Raw genomic sequence first — 15,243 nt, 5'->3', positions numbered from 1 at the left:
GTTAAAGTCACTATGAATGAAGCACCTCCCGCTGTTGTTTTGAATGAGTTTGACAACTAGCCAGAAATTTTCAAAGAACAAAGATGTCAGTTCCTTAAAACTGATGAATAGTCCTTGGGATGGTATATACTATTTGTATTAGAGATGCACCGATGTGTCGGCCAAATATCGGGATCAATTCTGTGCACTATCAGACAGCAGTCGATTGTTTCAAATCAGCTGATGATCAGGGCCGATTATTTCCTGTCAAAAAAGGGTGAAAAAACTGTGTGGGACGATTAATGCGTAACAATACCAGCAAAGGTGTAATTTGTAATCTTTGCACTACTAGAATTTCATGAGGTTGAACTACAGTTAAATCTTTTAACACACAACTAATTTAAATACTCACCTTAAAGGGTCATGAAACACTAAAACATGTTTTTTCCGCATGTTGCGTATGATGTATTACAATGATAGCATTAATTTTAATTTCAAGGAAAAAGTGATTAATTTTGGGAAATTTTTGGGTAAGTTTCTTTCTTAACATTTCACGTGTACATGGTTTGCAATATCTTATCTTTAAAAGGAGTTCCTCCTAACCCTCTATCTTTGTCAATGAACCCCAACTCTCTGCCTCTCACTTTTACTGTATCCCAAAGTTCCCTCATCTGAGAATCAATTACCCCTCCACCAGTAGCCATGCAGATTCAATTTCTACCTGTCCAGCTTGATCACAGCGATCACCCCCTCGTTCCCCTTGCTCAACATCTCACTCTTTTCATCCAGTTCCTCATTCACTCCATCATCACGTCAGTATTAAGGGTGCGAGCGCTTCTGTAAACATTATCATAGCGGCAAGGGCCATTGTCATTGTGACAATTGGTAGTGTTAACAGAGCGCTATCAGTTTTCAGTTCTGCAGGTTTGCGTGCTGTTGAATAGTAAAAAGAAACACACACACACACACTGGGATGTGAGGAAAATGTATTCTGTAATGCCGGTGGATTCATGTACACAGGAACAAAAATGTGCTTCTCTAGGGAGCCGGAGTGGGGAAAACAAACAGCGTGACAAGACATGATTGGATTGAGTTTGTGATTATAAGAGTGTGAAAGTTTCTCCGGTGTTTACCAGCTGTGCACTGACTTACACTGTCACATAGTCACTGATAGAGAAATGAAACCAAAGACATGTCAACTTTTCCCTGCTTTACTTTTAAATGTCCTTTCTGGGCAGTCTCAGAACAGTTGTGAAGTGTGTATCAGTGTATTTTTGTACAGATATGCAGTGCAAAATCATAAGAAAATGTACTGTGGCGGTATCTTGGTTCTGTGATGGTATCAGATGGTAATGCCATTGTACTGTGGTGAGATTACTATGCTCATATACCATGGTATTTAAATATAACAATGCAACTAAATATTTAAAGGAACGTACCGGCTTCAATACAAGTTAAGCTTAATTGACAAAGTCTGTGGCATAATGCTAATTACCACAGAAACAGAATGTAACTGCCCGTCGAGTCGACACAGACCACAACCGTTGTCAATGGTCTGCTTTGTAAACAGAGACCGCCCCCAAGGATAGCAAAAAGCTGTCTGAGGTAGCATCACATTTTCTCCAAGATTGTTTTAAGATCTATGCATCATATCCACTGATCAGCAATCATGTCACATGGTATATGGACTCAGGAGAATTGTTTAATCAGGATCATCCCCTGCCTTAAATATTTGGTTTATGTTTCATGAAGATGCAAGTAGGGCTGGGCGATAGGACGATGTTATCGGATATCGACAATGTCTTACAAAGATCCTGATGCCGATTGCGATACTCATTGACAGACGATGATCAACAATATCAGGAAATGGCTAAACCGTGGATCTGGGAAGTCACCAAATATATTAAACAGTAGCCCAGGGTGTGAAACTAGCATCCGCCACCCGCAAAATGTGACTAGGTTGAATCCAGTCCACAAGCTCCTCGTCCAAATGTATTTCATGCACATCTTGGAATGACACATGACAAGAAATGCTGTTAAACACAAAGACATGCACTTGAAGAAACACACTTTATTATCAGACAAAAGAAAAGCTGTCAATGCTCGTGTCTGATTCGCTGTTTGTTCGCATGCAGCGCAAGCCTGTCTCGTGGATCAAGCACATGTAAAGAGTTTTTTCTCTGTTTCATTCATCTGAAAACTGTTTGCAAGAATAATGCAGTCTATGAGAATGCTGCAAATGATCTCCAATCATCTCAGGAGGTGCTGTGAGTTTAGTTCGCTTTATTTCCACGTGGTTGGCATGCATTGTGATCGCAACTCTGCAGGTTCAGTAATATATATCTTTGTATTAAAGAAACAAAGCTGAAAGTGATTAAATCATAAAGTAATACAAGACATGTTCACATTATCTTTTTCTCTTGTAGTAACTTAGAAGTTCCTAACTATATAATTACCATAGTAAATGAATATGGTACTCATTTAATACCATGGTAACATTTCAAAATATTACCATTTGAATAATTAAAGTACCAATTGTATCATCATAGTCCTTTTTTGTTATTGATATCACGTATATGGTAATATGTAAAATGTGCAGTAGTTATGCCATAGGAAGCTATATACTGCTTTTTGTAAGTGTGTAGGCTAGGGGTCTGTACAGTATGTGTGAAAAGAAAGGATTAACATTTTATTGTCTGGGGATTACATGTTCTTAAAGACACGGTGCTGTTTCTCCCCACAAGGGAGTCCTGTAGATTGAATGTGTGTGTAATTCTCTATACGGTTAATGGTGTTTATTACAAGTTTATGTCTCTCCATGGTACCTCATTCACACTCACAGCATGTTTCATAAGCAGATAAACATGCTGTCCTTAGGGGAAAAGTTGCTGTGAGATTTCTATGCTAACCACAGGAGGTTTTCAGCAGCAGGTATTTGAGAGTGATTTCCTCAAGTGCTAAAGTGCTTCCTGAGCTTGTCACACAGAGCCAGACTTTCGACTATTATTTTTAGTGATCGACCGATATGGGGTTTTTTAATGGCTGGTGCCGATATCCAGAGAGCAGGGTGGCTGATAGGCCAATATAATGCTGATATATCACACAATTTAATATAGCAAATAACATAAACATAAAATTGCTAAAAAATTTATAAACTCTTATTTAACACTATATTTACTCAATTTCACACTAAACTTTATCTTTGTAAAACCCTTTTGTAATTGATTTGCACATTAAGAAATTGTTAATATATCAGGAAGAAGGAAATAACAGTACACACAGTAGTCCAGCAACCATGGATGGCATGTCTACATTAGCAATTGCATTTTCTCCAAAAATACTGAATCAAAACAATTGCACATACAGTACATAGTGAGTAAGTCATTTACTCATAGTGCACGTGAAACGCTTTTACTTTGAAGTTGCACTCATGCGCTCGTGCGGATCCAGCGCGAGCCTCAATCTCCTGACAGTTTAAACAGCCTGGATCGCCTGCTTGGATTGTCATGGACTGACTGTCATGATTTGTTAATCAGAGGAACTTTTGATCTTGATACTGAAATGTTTGATTCTGACTGATAGAATGTGCTATTCAGAGGAAGATATTAGATGAGCGCTCGATGGGAAGAAATGGCTGGATTTTCGAGAGGTTCGTGAATGACATCTGTTTAAACGAGATATCTGCATATTTGCAGATGTATATAATAGAAGTTTTATTGATATTTACCTTTTATCATTAGAAAAGTTACAGGGAACTGTTGAGGAGAGACTGTTAGAATACGTGCTTCAGAGGAAGATTTATGAGCACTCCACAGGATGCTAGATCTGCTGAAGTTGTGTGAGGTTGGTTTATTACATCTATTTAAACAAGATATGCGCATATTTGCAGAAGGTATCTAAAATTCGTTTATTGATATTTGTCTTTTTATCATTAGACAAGACAGTTAAAATTTACAGGGAACTGTTGAGGAGAGAGAGGGATAATGAAACATGTCAGCACTTTAACATTATGAGCTCAAACGCATCTGCCGCGGCTCTGATATGTGGACCGTTTAAATGACACTGTGTTGCACACCGGTCTATTATTGTAGTAAGACGATGGCATGTAACAACAAAATGAACCGTTTACATGTCTAAGTCACTTCACATGCAAGTAGGCGATTGTCAGCACCCTCAAGAAACAAATCGGCCAAAGGAGAAAATGTATCGGCCTTGGGAATACATCGGTCGACCGCTATTTATTTTGGCTAAAAAACACCCATTTAGTCAGTGGGGGGATTTTTGAATGACAACTCCAGTTGATTTTAGCCTGTTTATATGATGTTTGGCTACAGGTAAATTTGGAATTGAGGATATGATGGTAATGAAAAAATTTAAGAAGTACCAAAATAAAATAAAAAAATCTAAATGTTGAATTTTGTTGTCAGAATTTTCATCCAAACAAAAAGTTAAAAAAGTAGCAGATATTTTATTCACTTTTATTTAAAAGCCATATATTAAATTGTATTGCTTGATATCTGATTTAAAAATTACTAAGTGGCTCAAACAAAACTCGTAATGTATTAAAAATCTGATGTCATAAACCATAAACAGACCATGGCAAATCCGGCAGCAAGTTTTCCTTGGAAATGCTTTCTGTAGCAGCCTGATCATTTGGTCACTGATAAGTCCACTAAAACCTTAGCACCCAGACACCTGAAAATAGAGTGCCATAGGAGAATTAAATTTTTAAGATAACTTAAATCTTAAAGACAGACCTACCATAAGCTCTGAGGTTGTTAATCAATGGTCTATGCTTCTGCTGAAGCCATCAGGCTGCTTTATTTCAACTTCATTTTAATTTCTTGTGTTTAACAGTGGAATTCCTCATAAAGAACTACTCTCCCATGATCCTAAAGGGAAACGATCCACCAATCAAAGAACTGTGGCAATCCGACAAACAATCCAAGCAGCGAATGACACAAAAAATGTCGGTCTCCCTGCACTCTCAAACTACTTGTATATTTATATATATCTGAATATTTTGTAACAAGTTTAAAACATTTTGTTTCTGTACTTATAATGAATAACTTTAAATCAATAATTGTACATTTTTCCATCGTTTTTAATTTGTTTACGTCATTGGCAATGCTTCATGGGATTGTAGTTTATTCCTTCATTAAAGGCGTCAAGTAGACAGTCTTGTACCTTTGTCTTTTTGAAATTCAAATAGTTTTTATTGCATTGCTGAAGTGATGTTTTTCAAATCTAAAGTGAAGCGCTGACACACAGCTGACACCTCTTGTCTTTATGTGTTCGCACACTCGTCCGTGGACTGCGCAACTTCTCTGCTGTGTGTGATGCTCTCATAGTGTTTTCTGGTTGCCAATATGCCACAATGATATTTGATACCGACAGAACTATTCATAAATGTTTTCAATTCAAATATTTATTTATTTTTTTTTCAAATACCATTTCGCAATTACTATCAACTGAATGTAATTTGACCATGTGGGGCCTAACTACTGCATATAACTTGCAAAAGGCACTTTTTAAAGAAACATTGGTGATCGGATCCCTATCGGTTGATCACAGTGTTAAAGGATCAGTGATCATATCAGCCTCAAATTTCCTTATCGGTGCACCACTATTTTCAATAAATTTAGAACAACTTTTTTTTTTATGTTTGGATATCAGATATTCTGTGTGCTACTGATCACTAGTATTTAATGTAAATTTATTTTATTTTTATATCGATTTTCTCCGCTTTTTCTCCTCAGTTTGGAATGCCCAATTCCCAATGCACTCTAAGTCCTCGTGGTGGCGTAGTGACTCGCCTCAAGGACGAATCTCAGTTGCCTCCGCATCTGAGACCATCAATCCGTGCATCTTATCATGTGGCTTGTTGAGCGCGTTACCGCGGAGACCTAGTGCGTGTGGAGGCTTCACGCTATTCTCCACGGCATCCACGCACAACTCACCACGCACCCCACCGAGATCGAACCACATTATAGCGACCACGAGGAGGTTACCCCATGTGACTCTACCCTGCCTAGCAACCGGGCCAATTTGGTTGCTTAGGAGACCTGCCTGGAGTCACTCAACACGCCCTGGATTCGAACTCGCGACTCCAGGGGTGGTAGTCAGCATCTTTACTCGCTGAGCTACCCAAGCCCCCTAATGTGCATTTTTATCAGCTCCTGTATCCTGCCATCTAATGGCAGTGAACAAGTTTATATTCATTGGATCATGGCAGGTAAACATGTAGTCTGCACTGCCCTGTGTGCTTCTCCTGGGATGTCTGAGCTGTTGAGCTGTGGGTCAAAAGTTTGGCTTAGCCTGTGAACTGTCTTGAGTCTCAGACAACAGCCATTGCTGAGTTCATGACATTTGTGCAGGACTCAGAGCTCCATTTCACAGGACGAGTCTCTTTCTCTCCCTCCATTCCATCATGCATATTTCATTCCATCTTTTTCTGCTTTGTTTGAAGCAGAAACGTGTCTGACAGAGGTAAGCTTTGACCTCATGCCAGCAAAACACCTGAAACCATTCTCGCACAAACACAGTGGAAAACGCTAGTGTGAAATGCACATTATTTTACAGTACACATTGTTTATTTTATATTCGTTCAAGCTGAAGCTCCTGCAAAGAAACACATCATCAGGTTAGTTAAAGTGTTCTCGCTGAATGTCACATTTCTGATTTGAAGCTGATTAAAAACAAGTTTAGTGCGTATTTATTTTTAGACTTTGTGTGTGGGGGCGCAAGAACCGTTTGTGCTTGTTTACTTTACAGTACTAAACAGTCTAAAGTGGCAATATTTATACTGCAAAGACCTTGCCTACCCTCTGTTGTCACTACGACCTAATTAATGTACGTCTAGGGAATATCACCCCCCGTTAAAGTTTTATGTGTCTCATTCAGGGTTATGACACTATATAAAGTTTTGCATGTTGTAGAGTTACTGCCCAGCAGACACATGGACATTGATTAGCAGCTACTTTTTTTATTATATAACGCAGCCGGCAGTCTTAGTGTGTGTTTGTGTGTCTGTTCCTGTTCTCATGTCATAACAGATTATTGAAACACGAAAAACACAAAACTGTGATTATAATTTTCCCATCCTCAACATTTATCATGTCTTTCTATTGTGTGAGAGAGAGATAAAGAGATGGATATAGGTGCGTCCCAAACCGCACACTTCTGCACTATTTTCTGCATGTCATTTTGAAGTGGTGCGAGTAGTATGTTTACACTGAAAATGCTATGAGTACCCGGATGATGCACCTTTTTAACTGTCAAAACAGAGTGTGGAATGATGGACACTTTGTGCACTCAATGCACGTGGCTTGCCATGTATAGTGGAAGGGGTGGAGTTAACAGCAGCGATGGTGATCTGGCAAAACATTTGTAAATAATGGAGAATATGACAACTAGCGAAACTTCTGTAAAGACAGCACCTTACAAAAGTGAGTTAAACGCTTTACGATCATACCATGCTGTGTGAATAGGAATGTTATTGAGATATAAGTGTTGAACTGAGGGTGGATACCATGTTGAAGCTAGCGGCAACACAATGCTTGGGTTTGAAACGTCACATCCGTCAGCTGTTAAACGGCGAATGCTTCCGTGTAGTAAAAAAACAATAAGTGTTCCATTTAGGACGATACTACACTTAGAAAATTCATACACTACATGGCTGAGTGCATAGTGTATAGTGTGTCGTTTGGGACACAGCTCATGTTTGGAATCATACTAGCGAATGGCTTACCACATAGTACAGTATAGTAAATAATGCACAGTGTACTGTCTACTATTTTTATTTTATTTTTTACAAATAATTTGTGAAACATTACACAGATGGCAGGGATAAACTGTCACATGACCTTAGTATGTTGCATGTTTAATTCAGCAAGTATTCTGTAATACAATATACCGTGATAGATAACATGCACGATTACATTATTGTGGACACTTGAAAATACTGTATAAAAAATCTGGATAATCTATGTTTAGATTTTTCTGATACCTCCGTATCTTCATTTCCATCCACAAGTCAAGACTCACAACCAGGGACCAAAATTAACACCCGCTAAGTGCCAAATGTGAATAAATAATTCCTTGGTGAGTAAATAAAACCAGTGACTGGTAACATTATATTGCAACATAATTAAAGCAGTCAAATTGTCATGTAAGTGACAAGCAATTCAAAAGAAAGAAATTCAACCATCTATTAAAGAAAGCACTTGTTTATCTAAGGTACCAGAACTTCATGTAGCGACACAGTGGCACCTGCCTGTACGCAGAGTATGCACATGGCATACCCTGACATTGCCAGCATTTCAATATTAATTCTCTGTTACATCATTTCTGAATGAAAGGTGATGTGTGTATTTGTATTTTAAAATACATTAGGAAAAATAACCACACACTAAAATAACAAAAGTATATTACACACTAAATAAAATACATCAGAAAAAAATACAAACTGAATAAAAGGTGGTCAGACGTTTCAAACCAATATTTTTGAAAGAATGTGATTGGCGGGACGCGACCAATCGATGTATTTGGATGTTAATCTGGAGTTGACAAGGAGAATGTAATAGTAAAAAGTTTCGTGACAGCCTCTCGTTTAACAATAGCTGGGTTTCTATTGAAATGCTTCACATTTTTAAGTGCATTTCTAAAAATGCGACTAAGGAAAATACGAATCCTTGCACGTTTCCATCCAATATCTTGATCTTTCCAACGCATTATCTTGAGGGAGCTGCCTTGTCATGTGGAGCAGCTGAATGACTTCCTTCGGGGTACAGTTTTATTTGCAGGTTTGGAGCAATTGTACCTTGTTTTATTAAATGCTGCCAGGAGACGCCGTAGAATAAGTGTAATATCTGATATAATGAGGGCTGAAATTGGATGCGATGCCCACACGCCTCCGGCCTGCTCATACCTGGGAGCGCCCGCTCTCAGAACTGTTCTGGCGGATTGTGAGGACCCACTTTGGGTTAAACATTTCTGAATGTCAGAGCCGTTACCATCCGCCAGGGGGTGGAGTCGCCGCTGCTGTCCGCTGGGAGGTGGAGGAACTGCTGCTGGGAGACGGGGGAGCCCGCTGCCGTCAGCCAAGGGGCGGAGGAGCGGCTGATTCCGAATGGCGCCCCGGCCTGAATCGGGCGGTGGAGGAGTGTGACGAGGAGGAGGGCGTGGCCGGGCCGTGAGGATGCACGCCCGGCTCTGAGTTGCCTAATCAGCGGGAGAGAGATAAGGGAGGAGATGCCAGAGAGAGAGAGAGATGCATGTGGCCGCTGTGTGTGTGTGCGTGTCTGTGTGTTTTATGTTATGATTAAGTTCCTTTGTATCATTAAAGTTTACGTTGACTGTTCAGCTGGTTCCCGCCTTCTCTTGCCCATCCTTGAACTGCGTTACAGTGACCTTTTAATTTAAAAAAAATTTTGGTGTTTCAAAAGAAATTAAACATGTCATGAAGAACAACTGTAAAGTTGACCGATAATTCAGTGTACCGTGATAAAAGCTTCAGCAATTATCACAACAGGAAAATGTTATACCAGCACATGTCAAATTTCACTCTAAATGAAGCATATTTCCATGACGATTACGTTTATTTGTATTGTGACATAAGTTTTACTATTTATGTCAAATAATTATTAATATTGTTTTTTTTTTTTTTAAATAAGACCTGGAGATTTCTTGACAGTTTTTGTGAGATTCACCCAAAACTATTTTGGGTGAATCTCTCTTAGCAGTCTGGAAAGAGATGTTAAAAATCATTGCATTGTTTGTTACAGTATTCCTTGTGCTTTGAATGTGGGGATATGTACTGCACATTTTGGCAAATAGTAGTAGGTGATCTGGATGTTTCCATGCAGAGTGTTTGCATTTTGTGCACCGTATAGACACTGCATACTGCAATAGTACAAGTAGTATGGTTGTAGGCTATTCTGAGCATAGAGAGAGAGAGAGAGAGAGAGAGAGAGAGAGAGAGAGAGAGAGAGAGAGACGGATACAAAGAGAGAGAGGAAATGAGGATGTATAATGAATGACGGTCTACCTTACAAGTCTTTCTGAGAATTCAGATTTTACACTGTGAGACACTCAGATGCATTCATCAGTGCAAATGCTTTAGATATTATAAGCAATATAAGACTCAGCTATGTGTGTATGTACTTGTAATATGCATTTAAAATCAGATTTGCATGCTCCATTTTTCACCTGGCTGTTGGCAGCTCATTGCGACCTATTGCCAGGAGAGAATAATTTAATAGAGACAGAATATTGTTGCTGTTGTTTTCCTCTTGTGTGTGTCTCAAGTATGAGAATGTCTTTGAGAGTTTTGGTCAAACCGGAAGCCTATCTTCACATAACAGCAATGTGTTGACAGGGCTATTTCATTGACTGCCCCCCCCACCAACCCCCCCCAACAAAGACTGCCGCCACCTATAAACCACCCCGCCGAGCAGTGTAGCCTGAGTGAGCAGGTATTGTTTTCATCCCTGACTAAGTACGGATCCTCTTACCTGCCTGCTGTCAGCTGCACACAGAAGGGCAATGTGAACTCGTAGTGGCCTGCCCACTGACCCGGGACCAGCTTCACGACTCTTTCTCTCTGGTTCTCACAGTGCAACTTGGCTGGATACATCTGATCGCTGCTCCACAGGAGAATAGACCCTCCACCCACTCCCTCCCTCTTTTTCTCCTCCTCTGCTTGATGGGCACTGGAGTCAGCTAGTGGATGGAGTTGAGTTATGTGTGAACTTTGGCTTGTGGAGAATGAATATACAACGTTAAGGTTGTATTAGGACCGAAAGAGACCGTCTTTCTGGATTATCTTCTTTAAAAGTTCTCCCAGCAATCAAGGTAAAGTGCGATAAAATGTATTATTCTATTAATGGTGTTGCTACATGCTTCTAGTTATCTACTTTCTTATGGCAGACCAATTTTCTCAGCTCTATCTTTTTTCTATAGTTGACGTATGCATAAGAACATTTTCATGTCAGTTTCTGCCTTTATAAATCCTGATTTGTTCCACACTTTTACTGGTACTGATTTGACATTCGATTCTGACATTTTATTCAGCTCTGTGTGAGTTGTAAACACTGTTAAGAGGGCAGGGCCTTTGCAATGTGTTTAGTGAGGACATTACACTCATATACACACTAGAAACAAACACACAACAGGGAGTCCGTGCCAATGATCAAGTGCTGGAGAAAGAACCTCTTATAAACTATGCTGAAGGGACTTCACTGAAGAAGTTCACTGAAGTCTTCACTGAAGTCCTTCAAGTGTCTTTGTAAGTCAGCATTTTACCCCATAAGCATGTCAATTCTTACCATCCCGCTGTACAGCTAGTTTTTCTCCCTGTTGACGATCCGCTGAAATTTAATATCATTTCAACTTTGTACTGGTTGCCGCCGAGCTTTTGAAGTATCAGCTAATGATCACCGGACAGTTCGGATGAATTATCTTTATATTGGAAGTGCCATCGCTAAAAGCAGAACAAGGCGCGCTTTTCATCTGGAGTTCAATGTAGCGCTGGATGCCCTGACACGCATCATGAGCATTCTCTATCTAAAGTGAAAAGACGGATTGATATTAAATGAGAAATTAATGTGCATTGCAATGAATACTAGTTCTTTCAGTCAGTCAACATCCCACTGTTTAATGTCACTCAAACTGGAACTATTTTAGTGAATTTCTATCTTTATACTGTGGAGTTTGGAAAATGCTAATAAAGCATTATTGTTACATACTGTATTGTTTTGTCTATTGTGTTGTTCTTTCCAACCTCTTGTTGCATTATATATCAATGATGCGAGTCCAAAATGAGAAAAAAAACAACCCTTTTTTTTTAGTTGTTTTTCCAAAGTTGGGGTGCCTATAACTCCAGAAGTATTAAAGATATCTTAATATCCTTTTAGGTTCAGGTTCAAAATAAACATCCTTTTTTTTGTTGCATAGAATTCAACAAGGGGTGCTGAAGTGAACTGATTTTAGTAATATACAGAACCTTCACATCTGTGTAAAAAATTACACTGCCTACGGTTATCTTTTTGACCTTGTGGTTTTGCTCCAAAATCATAGGTGGACATTGTAATTTTGACCCCCCTAAAAAATAATAGATTACTTACTGTAGTAAATATTGATTCATGGAATTTAATATTTTGGCTTAGATAATCAATTATGTATTTCTTTCTTCAGAAATGTATCAAAAGCAGAATATTTATTCTGGGACCTCTGGCACAAAATGACCCTGCTGCAATCTTAGGGTGTATTCAGTGGTGGTTGCTTAGTAATTGTTATGTGTTGCCAGGGTGTTCTGGATGGTTGCTTACTAGAAAAACAGCCCTCCAATTCTCTATGGTATTCTGGTTCCTAGATATGGCTTGGAATTTTTAACAAGACTTAAAATCAAGAGTCTAATCGTTTAGAATAGAAATAGTGCAACAAGCAGAATGATTTATGGTACCATTTATGTCCGTAGCAGAAGTATTGTGACAAGTCACATGCCAAAGGTGAATTCTTGATGTTAGGTATCAAGTATGTGCAATAGCAGGTAGCACTAATAAGAGCACAGATATATGCAGTGTATGTGTAGCGGTGTGTGTGGATGCGTTCAGAGCTCATGCCCTGTGGCTGTGCCTCAGACTCTCCATCTGTTTCAATTAAAGTGAGTGCAGGACTCTGTGCACTACCGGGCTTAAATGTCACACCGAGAGAGCTCGCATCCTGCCCACAAATAACACCGCTGTAGAATAGAAGATCTCAGCGGCAGCACAATGGAACTCGCATACATGCACATGCACTCTCTCTACCTCTCCTAAATAGCTCCTGCTAAATGAATGGTTGAAGGTGAAATATTGGTTTTGTTTGTGTAGTTTACTGAGACGGTGTAATTAGAAGCAAAGTAATTAAAGCGGTCCAAGCGTATTTCCGGATCCTTTCAACAACATCTCTTTTTCAAGGTAAGCCACTTGGCGGCCATCTTTGGAATGCTCTTGGGCAGTTTGGGCAGCTATTTTTCTATGCAACAAGCATCATGAAAGTGCAGCTCCTATATACTTGAATGGGGAAAGACCGAAATCTCCAATACGGTTGGTCAAGATTACGATAAAATAACATATTTCAAATAAGCAGTAAAATCTGACGACACTGTGTGGCGGAGTGAGAAAGAGACAGACACAGTGGGTGTGGCATTTATTTACAATGTCCAAACCAAAGAGGAACCTGGGGCCTTCGCGGTGGAAAGGGCTATGTGAAGGAAGAGTAGTGAAGACAGAGGAAGGTCCAGGTGATAGTGGGCGGGGTCCTATCGGCTGTGACGCGCTCCACACCTTGGTTCAAGGCGCGTGGGGCAGCGGCTTCACTCCAGTGTCCCAACTTCCCTTGGCCTCGGCACTTGAGGAGAACAGTGGCACAGCATCCTGGCCCGTCGGCCATGATGCGTGCTCTAATCCCCGGCATCGCATCTAATTCACCACATGACCCTCCCTGCTCCGTTCATGGACCTGCGAAGATGCCTGCAGGTAGAGACCGGTCTCACGAGGAGTGGCGCAATCGGTGATGAGGCTCTTCGTTGTGTTCAGGTGAGCCCCATCACAGCCAAAGGGTGAAGTCAACCAAGACGATGATCCAAGGGAGGGGCGTGTCGTTCCGTCACAACTGGTATAATAAATTGTGATGTCTTTAAAAATACTATTTTACCATCTTGTTTAGCTAATGCGCATGTGTGTTCTCGAGTTGATTGACAGGTGACTTCTGTATCTAAAAGGTGATTGGCTATTTTACCTGTAAGACAGGACTTCCTTTCTACATCCGTTGACCTTTGGCTGCCGATGGGCATTCCAATTTCTCCCATTAATTTTAATAGAAGTGGCCCGTCTCCGCTAAATAGTCTCTGTTTTGACAAGCAGGAAATGTTCATGGAACAATGAGATCACTTGACATCACCAACGAACAGTCCTTGAAATGGTCTATAAGGACTTAAAAATAAAGATAGTTAGAATGTATGTATGAATGGATTTCACACGTGTGGCTCGCAATGACTGGTTCCCTCAGCAGTGGAGGTGATGGTGGGGTTTCAGGGTTGGGTTTCCCCTTAAAAGAATAGTTCACCCAAAAATAAAAATTCTCTATCATTTACTCATTCTTCTTCTTTCGTTTTTGATGATTCACATTCTTTGTGCATATCACCACCTACTGGGCAGGGAGGATAATTTATAGTAAAAATAGGCTTAAATATTTTTCTGTTTCTCACCCACACCTATCATATAGTTTCTGAAGACATGGATTTAACCACTGGAGTCGTTTGGATTACTTTTACACTACCTTTATATGCTGCCCTTCATTCTGTTGTTGACTCTAAATCAAACTGTCCGTGTCACTCACTGACAGGGTAAACTTTAGGAATGTTTGCGGTTCATGTCTGTTAATAAGTAAATGAGAGTTTAGAGAGTTTCCCACGGAAATGCATACAATAGCATTCCCTGTCTTTCTGTGTCTCTCTGTCTCACTCTCTTGTACACACACACATGCACCCTGTCTCTCTGAAATACAGTAGATTCATTCTTTCATCTCTGTTGTCAAACTAATCACAGCAGTGTGTACAAGTGTGTCAATATAGATTGTGCTGCTTTCACAAAACTCTTTGCTCTTTGTCTGGCATCATGTACATGGTGGTAAAACAAATTTTATTTAAATGTGATGTATGATAAATGTGATAGCAGTAATTAATCTATTTATGATCAAATGATGAAGAAATATCCAGATGCATGGTGTAGTCAAGCGCACTTCCGCATGTTAAAGACATGATTCAGGTGTCCCGGCAGAATTTTTTAGATCACAGTGGTGTGCTGCATCCTCTACTTTATAGCGCTCAGAATCGGCCTGCAAGATTGGAATTGCGCGTGCAAATTGCGTTCAGAGTAGATTTTGTTGGGGTGTTTGCACTGTTGCCTGATCTGCTTAATTCCTTTAGTGAAAGGGACACTAAGCCAGAGAGAGAGTGTGTTAAGAAATAACACATTTCCTGGGCGCAATTCATTCTTAGTGAATTCCCCCCCTCAGTTTGTGTGTCGCGTAAAAATTAAACTTGTGTCGTCTGAATGAGTGCTGCAGCATAGCCAATGTTCGTTCTATTTTATTTATTTTTTCTTCATGCTGAGCAAAACCTATTTCTATTGGGTGGACACTTTGGCCACCTGAATATGTAATATACTGTATGTACTGTCATGCAGAGTATACTGTATGTAATGTATAAAATAAATAAAA

The 15,243-nt window shown here is 39.8% G+C and overlaps 1 pseudogene; it reads right to left on the bottom strand.

Annotated features, from left to right (window-relative positions):
• LOC127417128 (arylsulfatase A-like) overlaps positions 1-13,437 on the bottom strand; it is a 49,021-nt pseudogene extending 35,584 nt beyond the window's left edge.
• Positions 13,438-15,243: the final 1,806 nt, after the last annotated feature.

This window comes from Myxocyprinus asiaticus, chromosome 26 (assembly GCF_019703515.2).
Source record: "Myxocyprinus asiaticus isolate MX2 ecotype Aquarium Trade chromosome 26, UBuf_Myxa_2, whole genome shotgun sequence".
NCBI lineage: Eukaryota > Metazoa > Chordata > Actinopteri > Cypriniformes > Catostomidae > Myxocyprinus > Myxocyprinus asiaticus.
Note: the sequence above shows the minus strand (reverse complement) of the source record. Positions and strands in the feature narration are given on the sequence as shown.